The sequence below is a fragment of the Thalassophryne amazonica genome, chromosome 6, assembly GCF_902500255.1.
Source record: "Thalassophryne amazonica chromosome 6, fThaAma1.1, whole genome shotgun sequence".
Lineage (NCBI taxonomy): Eukaryota > Metazoa > Chordata > Actinopteri > Batrachoidiformes > Batrachoididae > Thalassophryne > Thalassophryne amazonica.
Window position 1 is genome coordinate 126,974,124 of NC_047108.1, and position 16,512 is coordinate 126,990,635.

The following is a 16,512-nucleotide window of genomic DNA, read 5'->3' on the forward strand; positions in this document are numbered from 1 at the left end:
GATTATTAAAAGGAAGCAGCTGTAAGAAGGTAAGTTGGGAACTGTAAATGTGAGCTCTGAAGGAAAATATGAAAAGGCTGTAAATAAACTGTTTAAATACATGGTGCATGTGTGGAGGAGGAGGAGCCTCTGATTGTGACTTCCTGATGTGGTCAGCATCATCTTGGAGCACAGAGGAGCAATAAGGTGAGTTCACCCATTTTTCCACATTCTTTTTTCCTGCTGGGAGTTTTCCATATTTTACACTCCATGGAAACTGACATGTTTTTACATGTGCAAGCTGCGTTCTTTCATTGGCTGATGAGGACAATACGTCATTTATGACATTGATAGTGCAGTTCATTATGGGGTGATTTCGGCCAGCCTCTTTCTTTATTTTAATTGCATTTTCTAAATTGCAAAAAAAAAAAAAAGAAAGAAAGAAAGAAGAATTCACAAGTGCCAAAGAGCAGATTTGGATTCAATGTGTCAAAATCTGTAAAATAGTGCACGGGCCAAGCAGGTTTACGGTACCACTTAAGGGGATGAAACGACACTTAGAATCCAGCCTCAGTGTACCATGGCCGACACAAAAATGTATGATAACCATGCCAGGGTGGTAGCTGCAGCCAGGTAGGGATCAATGAAGAATTACACAGAAGTCAAATTTTAAAAATGCTCCAATCGTGTTGAAAACTATATCACATTACTTGTCTGATCATAACGATTCCAAAAAGGTATAGTTTGGACTATCTATGACGGAATGTTCTAGAGTTATGGGGTCAAAACAGTAAAAATGGTGACAAAGGTCAAATATTATAGTTGCTCCAATTTCAGTAAAAAATTATGCAAATTATTGTTTGGGTTAATGGGGTTCTAAAAAGGAATAGTTTGCACCATCTGTCATGCTTAGTTATCATGTTACAGGGTAACATATGTCACATGTCATGGAATCCAGTGGATGTTGACCTTGTTTGACCTTTAATTTGGAGACAAAGCATTCAACACAGTCAAAACTATTCCATTTATTGAGCCTTTTATTTCAACCAATAATTTGCATCAATTTTTGCTGAAATTGGAGCAACTTTAACTTTTGACCCCTGTATGTACAAACTGAAGTTGACCTTTGTCACCATTTTTGCTGTTTTTACCCCATAACTCCAGAACATTCTATCATAGATAGTCCAAACTATACTTTTTTGGAATTGTTATGGTCAGACAAATAATGTGATATAGTTTTCAACATGATTGGAGCATTTTTAAAGTTTGACCTCTGTGTAATTCTTCATTGACCCCTACTTGGCTACATCTACCACCCTGGGATGGCTATCATACATTTTTGTGTAGGCCATGATACACTGAGGCTGGATTCTAAGTGTTGTTTTTTTCCCCTTAAGTGGTACCGATTAGGTCAAAATTCATGACTGGCTCATGGACTAAAAGTAACAAATTGTGTTGTGTGGGCCGCCAGAAGAGGAGGTACTGCTGGCCCACCACCAGAGGGCGCCCTACCTGAAGTGTGGGCTTCAGGCACGAGAGGGCGCTGCCGCCTCAGGAACAAGCCGTGGTGACAGCTGTCACCCATCATCCGTGACAGCTGTCACTAATCATCCAATCCACATCTGGAATAAAAGCAGGAAGACACCTCCACCACACTGCCGAGATATCATCTTCTACCAGACGTAATATCCTCAGCCTTTTTGTGGTATTTTGTAAACAGTTTATTGTGAGTGTTTGCAGGAGTACCGGTCCTTTTTGTGGAGGCTGTGCAAGACGGCACTCTTTTTCCTCTGAGGGATCGCTGCAACGTATTGAGTGAGAGGTGGAGGTGGAATTCCCACCAGGATTGTTACTGGGTGTTCACACACCCACCCTTAACTGTCTTTGCTTTCTGCCAGCAGTACCAGATCCGACACACTGTGACGGTGGCCACCTGGGGACTTCGGGACTTGGCGGCTCCAGTATTCCTCGGGTTCGGTGGCAGTGGAAATCGTGTGGTTCCGGTTCGTTTCCAGACGGGCGTCTCTTATCGTCGAGCCTGCCCACACGACACCTTTATTGATTGACTTTTGCACATTCTGATTCTGCTGTGTTTGGTTGTGACATTCACAAGAGTAAAGTGTTATATATAATTTGACTCCTTCCATTGTCCGTTCATTTACGCCCCCTGTTGTGGGTCCGTGTCACTACACTTTCCCAACAGGATATCTCGGCCAGCGTCATGGACTCCGAGGGGTGTCACCAGGCTGTTGAACAACCAATAGGAGAGCAGGGAGCGCAGGCGTCTGCAGGAGGCGTGATTGGTGAGCTACAGCATATTCTCACCGCCTTTACGGCTCGGATGGATCAAATAGCCGAGCAAAACATCCTCCTGAACTGCAGGGTGGAGGCTCTCTCCGCGCAAGTGGCGGCGAGCGCTCAGGGCGCTGCTGCAGCTCTTCCTCCTGCCGACCCTGTGCTGGATATAAATGTTCCAGTGGTGGTTCAACAACCCCTCCCACCATCCCGTGAAGCATACATAAGCCCTCCTGAGCCGTACGGAGGTTGTGTGGAGACGTGCGCGGACTTTCTTATGCAGTGTTCGCTCATCTTCGCACAACGTCCCGTCATGTACGCGTCAGACGCAAGCAAAATAGCTTATGTGATCACTCTGCTTTGGGGAGAGGCACGCGCTTGGGCTACAGCGCTTTGGGAGCAAAATTCACGGCTCCTTCACACGTACACTGGGTTTGTGAGGGAGTTCAGAACTGTGTTTGATCACCCTAACAGGGGAGAGACCGCTTCAACTGTGCTGCTGTCGATGAGACAGGGACGCCGAAGCGCAGCTGCTTATGCAGTTGACTTCCGCATCGCGGCTGCGAGGTCCGGCTGGAATAATGCTGCGCTCCGCGCCGCCTTTGTAAACGGACTGTCGTCAGTCCTAAAGGAGCACCTAGTGGCCAAGGATGAACCGCGGGAATTAGATGGGCTTATTGATCTCGTTATACGGTTAGACAATCGGTTGGAGGAACGCCGTCGGGAACGAGACGAAGGACGTGGCCGGGCGCGCGCCGTCCCTCTTCCTTCCGGGTCCGAGAAAGGTCCGCCCTTCCCACGCTCCCTGGCCTCTATGTCCCGTGGGGCGACAGCTCCCCCTGCTGACGAAGCTATGGACACGAGCAGGGCCACATTTAGACCACCTAATAGACAGAGGAGGTTTCCACGCGGGGCGTGTTTTGTTTGTGGCTCAATGGAGCATCAATTGAGCGATTGCCCCGAACGGTTAAACACCAACGCCCGCCCCTAGAAACTGGGCTTAGGGTGGGCCAAGAAATTCATGTGGGACACACACATATTGCCACACGGCTCCCAGTTACAATCCTTAGTGGGGATTTAACCCTTCAGGCCCCAGCACTGGTAGACACAGGGTCAGAAGGGAATCTGCTAGACAGCAGATGGGCCAGGGAGGTAGGGCTCCCTCTGGTGGCGCTACCTACACCATTGCAGGTGCGAGCACTAGATGGCACCCTACTCCCTTTAGTCACACACAGGACACCACCAGTAACTCTGGTAGTGTCAGGGAATCATAGGGAGGAGATTGAGTTTTTTGTGACTCCTTCTACCTCCCGTGTGATTCTGGGGTTCCCCTGGATGTTGAAACACAATCCCCGGATTGATTGGGCGTCCGCGGTGGTGGTACAGTGGAGCGAGACCTGCCATCGGATGTGTTTGGGATCCTCGGTTCCTCCCGGTTCCCAGGCTAAGGAGCAGGTCAAAGTTCCCCCAATCTGTCGGCGGTGCCGGTTGAGTACCACGATCTTGCTGACGTTTTTAGCAAGGATCAGGCGCTCACTGTCCCCCCGCATCGTCCGTACGATTGTGCCATCGATTTGTTGCCAGGTGTGGAGTTCCCGTCCAGCAGGCTGTACAACCTCTCCCGACCTGAGCGCGAATCAATGGAGACCTACATCCGGGACTCCTTAGCTGCCGGGCTGATGCGTAACTCCACCTCTCCGATGGGAGCAGGTTTCTTTTTTGTGGGCAAAAAAGATGGCGGTCTTCGTCCATGCATTGATTATCGGGGGCTGAACGAGATCACGGTTCGCAACCGATACCCGTTGCCTTTGTTAGATTCGGTGTTCACCCCCCTGCATGGAGCCAAAATCTTCACAAAGTTGGATCTTAGGAACGCTTACCACCTAGTTTGGATCCGGAAGGGAGACGAATGGAAGACGGCATTCAACACCCCGTTAGGTCATTTTGAGTACCTGGTCATGCCGTTCGGCCTCACTAACGCCCCCGCGACGTTCCAAGCTTTGGTTAATGACGTCTTGCGGGACTTCCTGCACCGATTCGTCTTTGTATACCTGGATGATATACTCATCTTTTCTCCGGACCCTGAGACCCATGTACGGCATGTACGTCAGATCCTGCAGCGGTTGTTGGAGAACCGGCTGTTTGTGAAGGGCGAGAAGTGTGAGTTTAACCGCACTTCTTTGTCCTTCCTGGGGTTTATCATCTCCTCCAACTCCGTCGCCCCGGATCCGGCCAAGGTCGCAGCGGTGAGAGACTGGCCCCAACCTACGAGCCGTAGGAAGCTGCAACAGTTCCTCGGCTTCGCAAATTTTTACAGGAGGTTTATTAAGGGGTATAGTCAGGTAGTTAGCCCCCTGATGGCCCTGACCTCACCAAAAGTTCCCTTCACCTGGTCGGATCGGTGCGAAGCCGCGTTTAGGGAGTTGAAACGCCGGTTCTCGAATGCACCGGTCTTGGTGCAGCCCGATCCTAGTCGCCAGTTTGTGGTTGAAGTGGACGCCTCTGACTCAGGGATAGGAGCCGTGCTATCCCAGAGCGGAGAGACCGATAAGGTTTTTCACCCGTGTGCCTATTTTTCCCGCAGGTTGACCCCAGCAGAGCGGAACTATGACGTCGGCAATCGAGAGCTCCTTGCGGTGAAAGAGGCTCTTGAGGAGTGGAGACACCTGCTGGAGGGAGCGTCAGTGCCTTTCACGGTTTTCACGGACCACCGGAACCTGGAGTATATCAGGACCGCCAAGCGACTGAACCCCAGGCAAGCCCGCTGGTCACTGTTTTTCGGCCGTTTTGACTTCCAGATCACCTACCGCCCCGGGACCAAGAACCAACGATCGGATGTCCTGTCCCGGGTGCATGAACGGGAAGTCAAGACCGAGCTGTCGGATCCACCGGAACCCATTCTACCGGAGTCCACTATTGTGGCTACCCTAACCTGGGACGTGGAGAAGACCGTCCGGGAGGCCCTGGCACGGAGCCCGGATCCTGGAACAGGACCGAAAGACAGATTGTACGTCCCACCAGAGGCCAGAGCTGCCGTTCTGGACTTCTGTCATGGGTCCAAGCTCTCCTGCCACCCAGGGGTGCGTAGGACCGTGGCAGTGGTCCGGCAGCGCTTCTGGTGGGCGTCCCTGGAGACTGATGTCCGGGCTTACATCCAGGCCTGCACCACCTGCGCCAGGGGCAAGGCGGACCACCAGAAGGCACAGGGACTCCTACAGCCACTTCCTGTGCCTCATCGCCCCTGGTCCCACATCGGTCTGGATTTTGTCACGGGCCTCCCGCCGTCCCGGGGACACACCACCATTCTCACGATAGTGGACCGATTCTCCAAGGCGGCCCACTTCGTGGCCCTCCCGAAGCTCCCGTCGGCCCAGGAGACGGCGGATCTCCTGGTCCACCATGTCGTCCGGCTGCATGGGATACCAACAGACATCGTTTCGGTCCCCAGTTCTCCTCGCAGGTGTGGAGAAGTTTCTGCCGGGAACTGGGGGCCACCGTAAGCCTCTCGTCTGGGTATCACCCACAGACTAACGGACAGGTCGAACGGGCCAACCAGGACTTGGAGCAGGCCCTTAGGTGCACGACCTCCGCACACCCGACGGCTTGGAGTGAACATCTGGCCTGGATCGAGTACGCTCATAACAGCCAAGTGTCCTCTGCCACCGGCCTCTACCCGTTCGAGGTGTGTCTGGGGTACCAACCCCCTTTGTTTCCTTTGGTGGAGGGAGAGGTCGGTGTGCCCTCGGTCCAGGCCCACCGTCGGGTGTGGCGCACCGCCCGTTTGGCCTTGTTGAGGGCCCGGACGAGGGCTAAAGCCCATGCAGACCGTCAACGGTCCCCGGCCCCCGCATACCAGCCCGGGCAGGAGGTATGGCTTTCCACCAGGGACATTCCACTACAGGTCGAGTCTCCTAAACTGAAAGACCGCTTCATTGGACCCTTTTCCATCCTCAAGGTTCTCAGTCCTACCGCAGTGAGGCTCCAACTCCCGGCCTCACTGCGGATCCATCCGGTTTTCCATGTCTCCAGAATCAAGCCGCATCACACCTCACCCCTCTGTGCACCCGGTCCGGCGCCGCCTCCTGCCCTTATTATCGACGGGGAGCCAGCTTGGACAGTTCGCCGGCTCTTGGACGTCCGTCGAATGGGCCGGGGCTTTCAGTATTTGGTGGACTGGGAGGGGTATGGACCCGAAGAACGCTCCTGGGTGAAGAGGAGCTTCATCCTGGACCCGGCCCTCCTGGCCGATTTCTATCGTCGCCACCTGAACAAGCCTGGTCGGGCGCCAGGAGGCGCCCGTTGAGGGGGGGTCCTGTTGTGTGGGTCGCCAGAAGAGGAGGTACTGCTGGCCCACCACCAGAGGGCGCCCTGCCTGAAGTGCGGGCTTCAGGCACGAGAGGGCGCTGCCGCCTCAGGAACAAGCCGTGGTGACAGCTGTCACCCATCATCCATGACAGCTGTCACTAATCATCCAATCCACATCTGGAATAAAAGCAGGAAGACACCTCCACCACACTGCCGAGATATCATCTTCTACCAGAGGTAATATCCTCAGCCTTTTTGTGGTATTTTGTAAACAGTTTATTGTGAGTGTTTGCAGGAGTACCGGTCCTTTTTGTGGAGGCTGTGCAAGACGGCACTCTTTTTCCTCTGAGGGATCGCTGCAACGTATTGAGTGAGAGGTGGAGGTGGAATTCCCACCAGGATTGTTACTGGGTGTTCACACACCCACCCTTAACTGTCTTTGCTTTCTGCCAGCAGTACCAGATCCGACACGCCGTGACGGTGGCCACCTGGGGACTTCGGGACTTGGCGGCTCCAGTATTCCTCGGGTTCGGTGGCAGTGGAAATCGTGTGGTTCCGGTTCATTTCCAGACGGGCGTCTCTTATCGTCGAGCCTGCCCACACGACACCTTTTTGATTGACTTTTGCACATTCTGTAATCTGCTGTGTTTGGTTGTGTCATTCACAACAGTAAAGTGTTATAATTTGACTCCTTCCATTGTCCATTCATTTATGCCCCCTGTTGTGGGTCCGTGTCACTACACTTTCCCAACAAAATTGGTTTGTAATTTTCAGTTTCCTCACCTACCAGCGTGGCAGCTTCTGTGCTTGCCTCCTTTATCATCAAATCAAATCAATTTTATTTATATAGCGCCAAATCACAACAAACATTTGCCCCAAGGCGCTTTATATTGTAAGGCAAAGCCATACAATAATTACGTAAAAACCCCAACGGTCTAAACGACCCCCTGTGAGCAAGCACTTGGCGACAGTGGGAAGGAAAAACTCCCTTTTTGTTGTGTGGGCCGCTGAAGAGGAGGTACTGCTGGCTCACCACCACCGGATGGCGCCCTGCTTGGAGTGCGGGCTTCAAGCACAAGAGGGCGCCAGAACCACTGGGAGTGACAGCCGTCAATCATCCTCAACACCAGCTGTCACTCATCATCTCATCATCACCATCACCATAAAGGCCGGGTGGCGACTCCACCTCCTCGCCGAGAAATCTCCTACGATACAAGGTAATCTCTCTGCTGACTTATCCGTCAAATAATAATCTGATCTGTTTTGCAGCTGTTTTTTCCTGGTGGTATTTCCTTGACTGGATTTTCGGAGCTGCACGTGTGTATGATTGGAGGTGGAGGCTCTCCCTCCACAAGAATCAATAATCAAGGTTGCTGGGTGTGAGGATTCACACTCACTACCTTCTGTTTTTTCTGCCAGCAGTACCAGGGCCGACAACGGAGGACAGAGACCACCTGGGGACTCGGGGCTTGGCGGCTTCGGTGTTCTTCAGGCCGTTGGTGGTAGAAGCGGTGTGGGTCCCGGCTCTTCGTTCATCTGAGGTCTCCTATCTTCGAGCCTGCCCGCAATCCTCTTGTGTGTGATTGGCAGTACCTTTGTTTATTTTACGTTGTGTTCTTGTGCAACATTAAATTGTTACTCCTTCCCTTATCCATTGTCCGTTCATTAGCGCCCCCTGTTGTGGGTCCGTGTTACGACACCTTCCCAACAGGATTTCTCGGCCATTCGTCATGGATCCCGAGGGGCGTCAACCACAGCTTGAACAGCCAATGGGAGAACAGGGAGCGCAGGCGTCAGCAGGAGGCGTGGTAAGTGATCTGCAGCAAATCCTTACCGCTTTCACTGCTCAGTTACAGCTGGTAACTGAGCAAAATGCAAGCCTCAATCAGAGGATGGAGGCTCTCACCGCCAGAGTGGAAGCACGCGAGTCAAGCGTCGCTGCAGTGTCTCCTCCTGCTGGTCCGGGGCCTAATGTAGATGTTCCACTGGCCGTTCAACTACCCCCCCCACCGTCCCCTGAAGCTTACATAAGTCCTCCTGAACCGTACGGAGGCTGTGTGGAGACGTGCGCAGACTTCTTGATGCAGTGTTCGCTCGTTTTTGCACAGCGTCCAGTCATGTACGCGGCAGACGCCACCCGGGTGGCTTATGTAATTAATCTGCTTCGAGGTGAGGCACGCGCTTGGGCTACAGCGCTCTGGGAACAGCAGTCATGGCTTCTGACGTCATACGCTGGGTTTATACGGGAGTTCAAACAGGTGTTTGATCATCCCAACAGAGGCGAGACCGCCTCGACCGTGCTGCTGTCACTGAGACAGGGGCGTCGGAGCGCGGCCGATTACGCTGTCGACTTCCGCATCGCGGCTGCGAGGTCGGGTTGGAATGACGTCGCGCTCCGCGCCGCCTTCATAAGCGGACTGTCTCCAGTACTGAAGGAGCATTTACTGGCTAAGGACGAACCGCAGACTTTCGACGGGCTTGTCACTCTGGTTATACGCTTAGACAACCGTTTGAATGAACACCGTCGGGAGCAGGCCGGGGGGCGTGGCCGGGCACAAGCCGTCCCTCTCTCTTCCGGGTCTGACGGGGTGACGTCGTCCTCACGCTCCATTGCCGGTGGGCTCCGTGTGGCAACAGCTCCCCCTGCTGACGAAGCTATGGACACGAGCAGGGCTAAAGTGAGATCAGATATTAAACAAAGGAGACTGGCCCGCGGGGAATGTTTTTACTGTGGCTCATGTGAGCACCTGTTAAAAGACTGCCCCAAACGGTCAAACACCAACGCCCGTCCTTAGACACTGGGCTAAGGGTGGGCCATAACATGTGCACGGGAAGTTCCCGCAAATCAGCACGAATCCCAGTGGTAATCCTGAGTGGGGATTTAACCCTTCACGCCCCAGCACTGGTGGACACGGGGTCCGAAGGGAATCTGTTGGATAGCAGATGGGCAAAGGAAGTGGGGCTCCCCCTAGTGGCTCTGCCTTCGCCCTTGAAGGTACGGGCACTAGATGGCACTCTACTCCCGCTAATCACACACCGGACCCAGCCTGTGACCTTGGTTGTGTCTGGGAATCACCGGGAGGAGATAGTGTTTTACGTGACATCTTCTACCTCCCGAGTGATTTTGGGTTTTCCTTGGATGGTGAAGCACAATCCCCGGATCGATTGGCCGTCTGGGGTCGTGGTGCAGTGGAGCGAAACCTGCCACCGGGAGTGTTTAGGATCCTCGGTTCCCCCCGGAATGACGGCTAAGGAGGAGGTTAAAACCCCTCCCAATCTGACGGCGGTGCCAGGGGAGTACCATGATCTGGCTGACGTCTTCAGCAAAGATCTGGCGCTCGCCCTTCCACCACACCGACCGTACGATTGTGCCATCGATTTGGTTCCGGGCAGTGAGTTCCCGTCCAGTAGGCTGTACAATCTCTCACGTCCGGAACGCGAATCAATGGAAACCTACATCCGGGACTCCTTGGCCGCCGGGTTGATCCGGAACTCCACCTCCCCGATGGGTGCTGGTTTCTTTTTTGTGGGCAAGAAAGACGGCGGACTTCGTCCATGCATCGATTACAGGGGATTGAACGAGATCACGGTTCGCAATCGATACCCATTGCCCCTCTTGGATTCGGTGTTCACACCCCTGCATGGAGCCAAAATATTCACCAAACTCGATCTTAGGAATGCGTACCATCTAGTTCGGATCCGGAAGGGAGATGAATGGAAGACGGCATTTAACACCCCGTTGGGTCATTTTGAGTACCTGGTCATGCCGTTCGGTCTCACTAACGCCCCCGCGACGTTCCAAGCCTTGGTTAATGACGTCCTGCGGGACTTCCTGCACCGGTTTGTCTTCGTGTATCTGGATGATATACTCATCTTTTCCCCGGATCCTGAGACCCATGTCCGGCATGTACGTCAGGTCCTACAGCGGTTGTTAGAAAACCGGCTGTTTGTGAAGGGCGAGAAGTGTGAGTTTCACCGCACTTCTCTGTCCTTCTTGGGGTTTATCATCTCCTCCAACTCCGTCACCCCGGATCCGGCCAAGGTTGCGGCGGTGAGGGATTGGCCCCAACCAACGAGCCGTAGGAAGCTGCAACAGTTCCTCGGCTTCGCAAACTTCTACAGGAGGTTCATTAAGGGTTACAGTCAGGTCGTTAGCCCCCTGACCGCCCTGACCTCCACCAAAGTCCCCTTCACCTGGTCGGACCGGTGCGAGGCCGCGTTTAGGGAGTTGAAACGCCGGTTTTCATCTGCTCCAGTTCTGGTGCAGCCTGATCCTACTCGCCAGTTTGTAGTAGAGGTGGACGCCTCAGACTCAGGAATAGGAGCCGTGCTGTCCCAGAGCGGGGAGTCCGATAAGGTTCTCCATCCTTGTGCCTACTTTTCCCGCAGGTTGACCCCCGCTGAACGGAACTATGACGTGGGCAATCGAGAACTCCTCGCGGTGAAGGAGGCTCTAGAAGAGTGGAGACACCTGTTGGAGGGGGCTACGGGGCCTTTCACGGTTTTTACGGACCACCGGAACCTGGAGTACATCCGGACCGCCAAGCGGCTGAACCCCAGGCAAGCCCGCTGGTCCCTGTTCTTCGCACGCTTTGACTTCCGGATCACCTACCGCCCCGGGACCAAAAATCAACGATCTGATGCATTGTCCCGGGTGCACGAAGAGGAAGCCAAGGTCGGGTTGTCGGACCCCATCGACACCATCCTTCCCGAGTCCACTGTCGTGGCTACCCTCACCTGGGACGTGGAGGAGATCGTCCGGGAGGCCCAGACTAAGAACCCGGACCCGGGAAACGGTCCGAAGAATAGACTCTACGTTCCACCAGAGGCTAGGGCTGCCGTCTTGGACTTCTGCCACGGATCCAAGCTCTCCTGTCATCCTGGAGTGCGTAGGACCGTGGCAGTAGTCCAGCAGCGCTTCTGGTGGGCGTCACTGGAAGCCGACGTCCGGGACTACGTCCAGGCCTGCACCACCTGTGCCAGGGGCAAGGCGGACCATCGCAAGACCAGGGGTCTCCTCCAACCCCTGCCTGTGCCTCATCGCCCCTGGTCCCACATCGGTCTGGACTTCGTCACGGGCCTCCCGCCGTCCCAGGGCAACACCGCCATACTGACGATAGTGGACCGGTTCTCCAAGGCGGCCCACTTCGTGGCCCTCCCGAAGCTCCCAACGGCCCAGGAGACGGCAGACCTCCTGGTTCACCACGTCGTGCGTCTGCATGGGATACCGTCGGACATCGTCTCGGATCGTGGTCCCCAGTTTTCCTCGCAGGTCTGGAGGAGTTTTTGTAAGGAACTGGGGGCCACCGTGCGTCTCTCGTCCGGGTACCACCCACAGACGAACGGCCAGGCAGAGCGGGCGAACCAGGAACTTGAACAGGCTCTTCGTTGTGTCACCTCCGCTCACCCGGCGGCCTGGAGTAACCATCTGGCCTGGATCGAGTACGCTCACAACAGCCAAGTATCCTCTGCCACCGGCCTCTCCCCCTTTGAAGCGTGTCTGGGCTACCAGCCCCCGTTGTTCCCACTTGTGGAGGGAGAGGTCGGGGTACCCTCGGTCCAGGCCCACCTGCGGAGGTGCCGCCGGGTGTGGCGGGCCGCCCGCTCTGCCCTGTTGCAGGCCCGGACGAGGGCCAAGGCCCATGCAGACCGCCGGCATTCCCCGGCCCCTACATACCAACCAGGGCAGGAGGTGTGGCTATCCACCAAAGATATCCCGCTCCAGGTAACCTCCCACAAACTCAAGGACCGCTTCATCGGGCCGTTCCCCATCGCCAAGATCCTCAGTCCGGCCGCAGTGAAGCTAACTCTCCCGGCTTCACTGCGGATCCATCCGGTTTTTCATGTTTCCAAACTCAAGCCATACCACACCTCACCGCTCTGCTCCCCCGGACCCGACCCACCTCCTGCCCGGATCATCGAAGGGGAGCCGGCATGGACCGTTCGTCGGCTCCTGGACGTCCGTCGGATGGGTCGGGGCTTTCAGTACTTGGTGGACTGGGAGGGTTACGGACCCGAGGAACGCTCCTGGGTGAAGAGGAGCTTCATCCTGGACCCGGCCCTTTTGGTCGATTTCTACCACCGACACCCAGACAAGCCTGGTCGGGCGCCAGGAGGCGCCCGTTGAGGGGGGGGTCCTGTTGTGTGGGCCGCTGAAGAGGAGGTACTGCTGGCTCACCACCACCGGATGGCGCCCTGCTTGGAGTGCGGGCTTCAAGCACAAGAGGGCGCCAGAACCACTGGGAGTGACAGCCGTCAATCATCCTCAACACCAGCTGTCACTCATCATCTCATCATCACCATCACCATAAAGGCCGGGTGGCGACTCCACCTCCTCGCCGAGAAATCTCCTACGATACAAGGTAATCTCTCTGCTGACTTATCCGTCAAATAATAATCTGATCTGTTTTGCAGCTGTTTTTTCCTGGTGGTATTTCCTTGACTGGATTTTCGGAGCTGCACGTGTGTATGATTGGAGGTGGAGGCTCTCCCTCCACAAGAATCAATAATCAAGGTTGCTGGGTGTGAGGATTCACACTCACTACCTTCTGTTTTTTCTGCCAGCAGTACCAGGGCCGACAACGGAGGACAGAGACCACCTGGGGACTCGGGGCTTGGCGGCTTCGGTGTTCTTCAGGCCGTTGGTGGTAGAAGCGGTGTGGGTCCCGGCTCTTCGTTCATCTGAGGTCTCCTATCTTCGAGCCTGCCCGCAATCCTCTTGTGTGTGATTGGCAGTACCTTTGTTTATTTTACGTTGTGTTCTTGTGCAACATTAAATTGTTACTCCTTCCCTTATCCATTGTCCGTTCATTAGCGCCCCCTGTTGTGGGTCCGTGTTACGACACCTTCCCAACACTTTTAACAGGAAGAAACCTCCAGCAGAACCAGGCTCGGGGAGGGGCAGTCCTCTGCTGGGACTGGTTGGGGCTGAGGGAGAGAACCAGGAAAATCATGAAACATCAGACCACTTTAGTTTCCAAGGATGTGGTGGAAGTGGAGGTGTTGAGGTTGATCACAAGGTAACAACTGAGTAGAAACATAGAAACCCTTGTACAATGCAGTACAACTAGTAGCAACTATATAGAGCAGTCAGTTCATTACACTGGTATTAGATTTGATCAAATGTTATTTTATTCATGTTTTAATGTTGTATTTAATTGCATTATTAACATTTGTTGGGAAAGTGTAGTGACACGGACCCACAACAGGGGGCGCAAATGAACGGTCAATAGATGAGCCAAAATATAACAATTTAATGTTGTGAATGTGCACAACGAACATACAGACAATCTCAGAATATCACAACAGTCAATACACAAAGGTGACGTGTGGGCAGGCTCGAGGATAGAAGACGTCTGTCCTGAGGAGAGCCGGAACCACACGATTTCCGCCGCCCCAGAACCTGGTGAATACTGGAGCCGCCAAGTCTCGAATTCCCAGGTGATCACCGTCCCCGACTGTCGGATCTGGTACTGCTGACGAAGAACAAAGACAGTCAAGTAATGAGCGACAGCTGTCACCCCCGGCTGTGTCCATGGCGGCCCTCTCGTGCCTGAAGCCCGCACTTCAGGCAGAGCGCCCACTGGTGGTGGGCCAGCAGTACCTCCTCTTCTGGCGGCCCACACACAACAGGACCCCCCCCTCAACGGGCGCCTCCTGGCGCCCGACCCGGCTTGTTGGGGTGTCGACGGTAGAAGTCGGCCAGGAGGGCCGGATCCAGGATGAAGCTCCTCTTCACCCAGGAGCGTTCTTCGGGTCCATACCCCTCCCAGTCCATCAAGTACTGGAACCCCCGACCCATCCGACGGACGTCCAGGAGCCGGCGCCCCGTCGATGATCCGAGCAGGAGGGGGCACCGGTCCGGGAGCACAGAGGGGTGAGGTGTGATGAGGTTTGATACGTGACACATGGAAAACCGGATGGATCCGCAGTGAAGCCGGGAGTTGGAGCTTCACTGCGGCAGGACTGAGGACTTTGAGGATTTTGAAGGGGCCAATGTACCTGTCCTGACGTTTCGGGGAGTCCACCTGGAGGGGGATGTCCTTCATGGAAAGCCACACCTCCTGCCCGGGCTGGTAAGCAGGGGCCGGGGATCGCCGGCGGTCTGCATGGGTCTTCGCCCTCGTCCGGGCCTTCAACAAGGCAGAGCGGGCGGAGCGCCACACCCGACGGCACTTCCGCAGGTGGACCTGGACCGAGGGCACACCGACCTCTCCCTCCACCACGGGAAACAACGGGGGCTGATACCCCAAACACACCTCAAATGGGGAGAGGCCGGTGGCCGAAGACACCTGGCTGTTATGCGCATACTCGATCCAGGCCAGATGGTTACTCCAGACCGTTGGGTGCGCGGATGTGACGCAGCGGAGGGTCTGTTCCAGTTCCTGGTTGACCCGCTCTGCCTGTCCGTTCGTCTGTGGATGGTACCCGGACGAGAGGCTCACGGTGGCCCCCAGTTCCCTGCAGAAGCTCCTCCAGACGTGTGAGGAGAACTGGGGACCACGATCTGAGACGATGTCGGAGGGTATCCCATGCAGACGGACAACGTGGTGGACCAGGAGGTCTGCTGGACTGTTGGGAGCTTCGGGAGGGCCACGAAGTGGGCCGCCTTGGAGAAACGGTCCACTATCGTGAAGATGGTGGTGTTGCCCTGGGACGGCGGGAGGCCCGTGACGAAATCCAGGCCGATGTGGGACCAGGGGCGATGAGGTACCGGCAGCGGCTGGAGGAGTCCTTGGGCCTTCGTGTGTACTGCCTTGCCCCTGGCATAGGTGGTGCAGGCCTGGATATATTCCCGGACGTCTGCCTCCGTAGACGCCCACCAGAAGCGCTGCCGGACAACTGCCACGGTCCTTCGCACCCCTGGATGACAGGAGAGCTTGGAACCGTGACAGAAGTCCAAGACTGCAGCTCTGGCCTCTGGTGGGACGTACAGACGGTTCTTCTGACCTGTTCTTGGGTCCGGGCTCCGTGCCAGGGCCTCCCGGACGGTCTTCTCCACGTCCCAGGTGAGGGTGGCCACGATAGTGGACTCAGGCAGGATGGGCTCCGGTGGATCCGACAGTGCAGTTTTGACCTCCTCTTCGTGTACCCGGGACAAGGCATCCGACCTCTGGTTCTTGGTCCCGGGGCGATAGGTGATCCGGAAGTCAAACGCCCGAAGAACAGTGACCAGCGGGCTTGCCTGGGGTTCAGCCGCTTGGCGGTCCTGATATACTCCAGGTTCCGATGGTCAGTGAAAACTGTGAACGGCACAGACGCTCCCTCCAACAGGTGTCTCCACTCCTCAAGAGCCTCTTTCACCGCAAGGAGTTCTCGATTGCCGACGTCATAGTTCCGTTCAGCCGGGGTCAACCTGCGTGAAAAGTAGGCACACGGGTGAAGAACCTTATCGGTCTCTCCGCTCTGGGACAACACGGCTCCTATCCCTGAGTCAGAGGCGTCCACTTCAACCATGAACTGGCGGCTAGGGTCGGGCTGCACCAAAACTGGCGCAGTAGAGAACCGTCATTTCAACTCCTTGAACGCGGCTTCGCACCGATCCGACCAGGTGAAGGGGACCTTTGGAGAGGTCAGGGCTGTCAGGGGGCTAACTACCTGACTGTAGCCCTTAATGAACCTCCTATAGAAATTAGCGAAACCGAGGAACTGTTGCAGCTTCCTACGGCTTGTTGGTTGGGGCCAATCTCTCACCGCCGCAACCTTGGCCGGATCAGGGGCGACGGAGTTGGAGGAGATTATAAACCCCAGGAAGGACAAAGACGTGCGGTGAAACTCGCACTTCTCGCCCTTCACAAACAGTCGGTTCTCTAACAACCGCTGCAGGACCTGACGTACATGCTGGACATGGGTCTCAGGATCCGGAGAAAAGATGAGAATATCGTCCAGATATACGAAGACGAATCGGTGCAGGAAGTCCCGCAAGACGTCGTT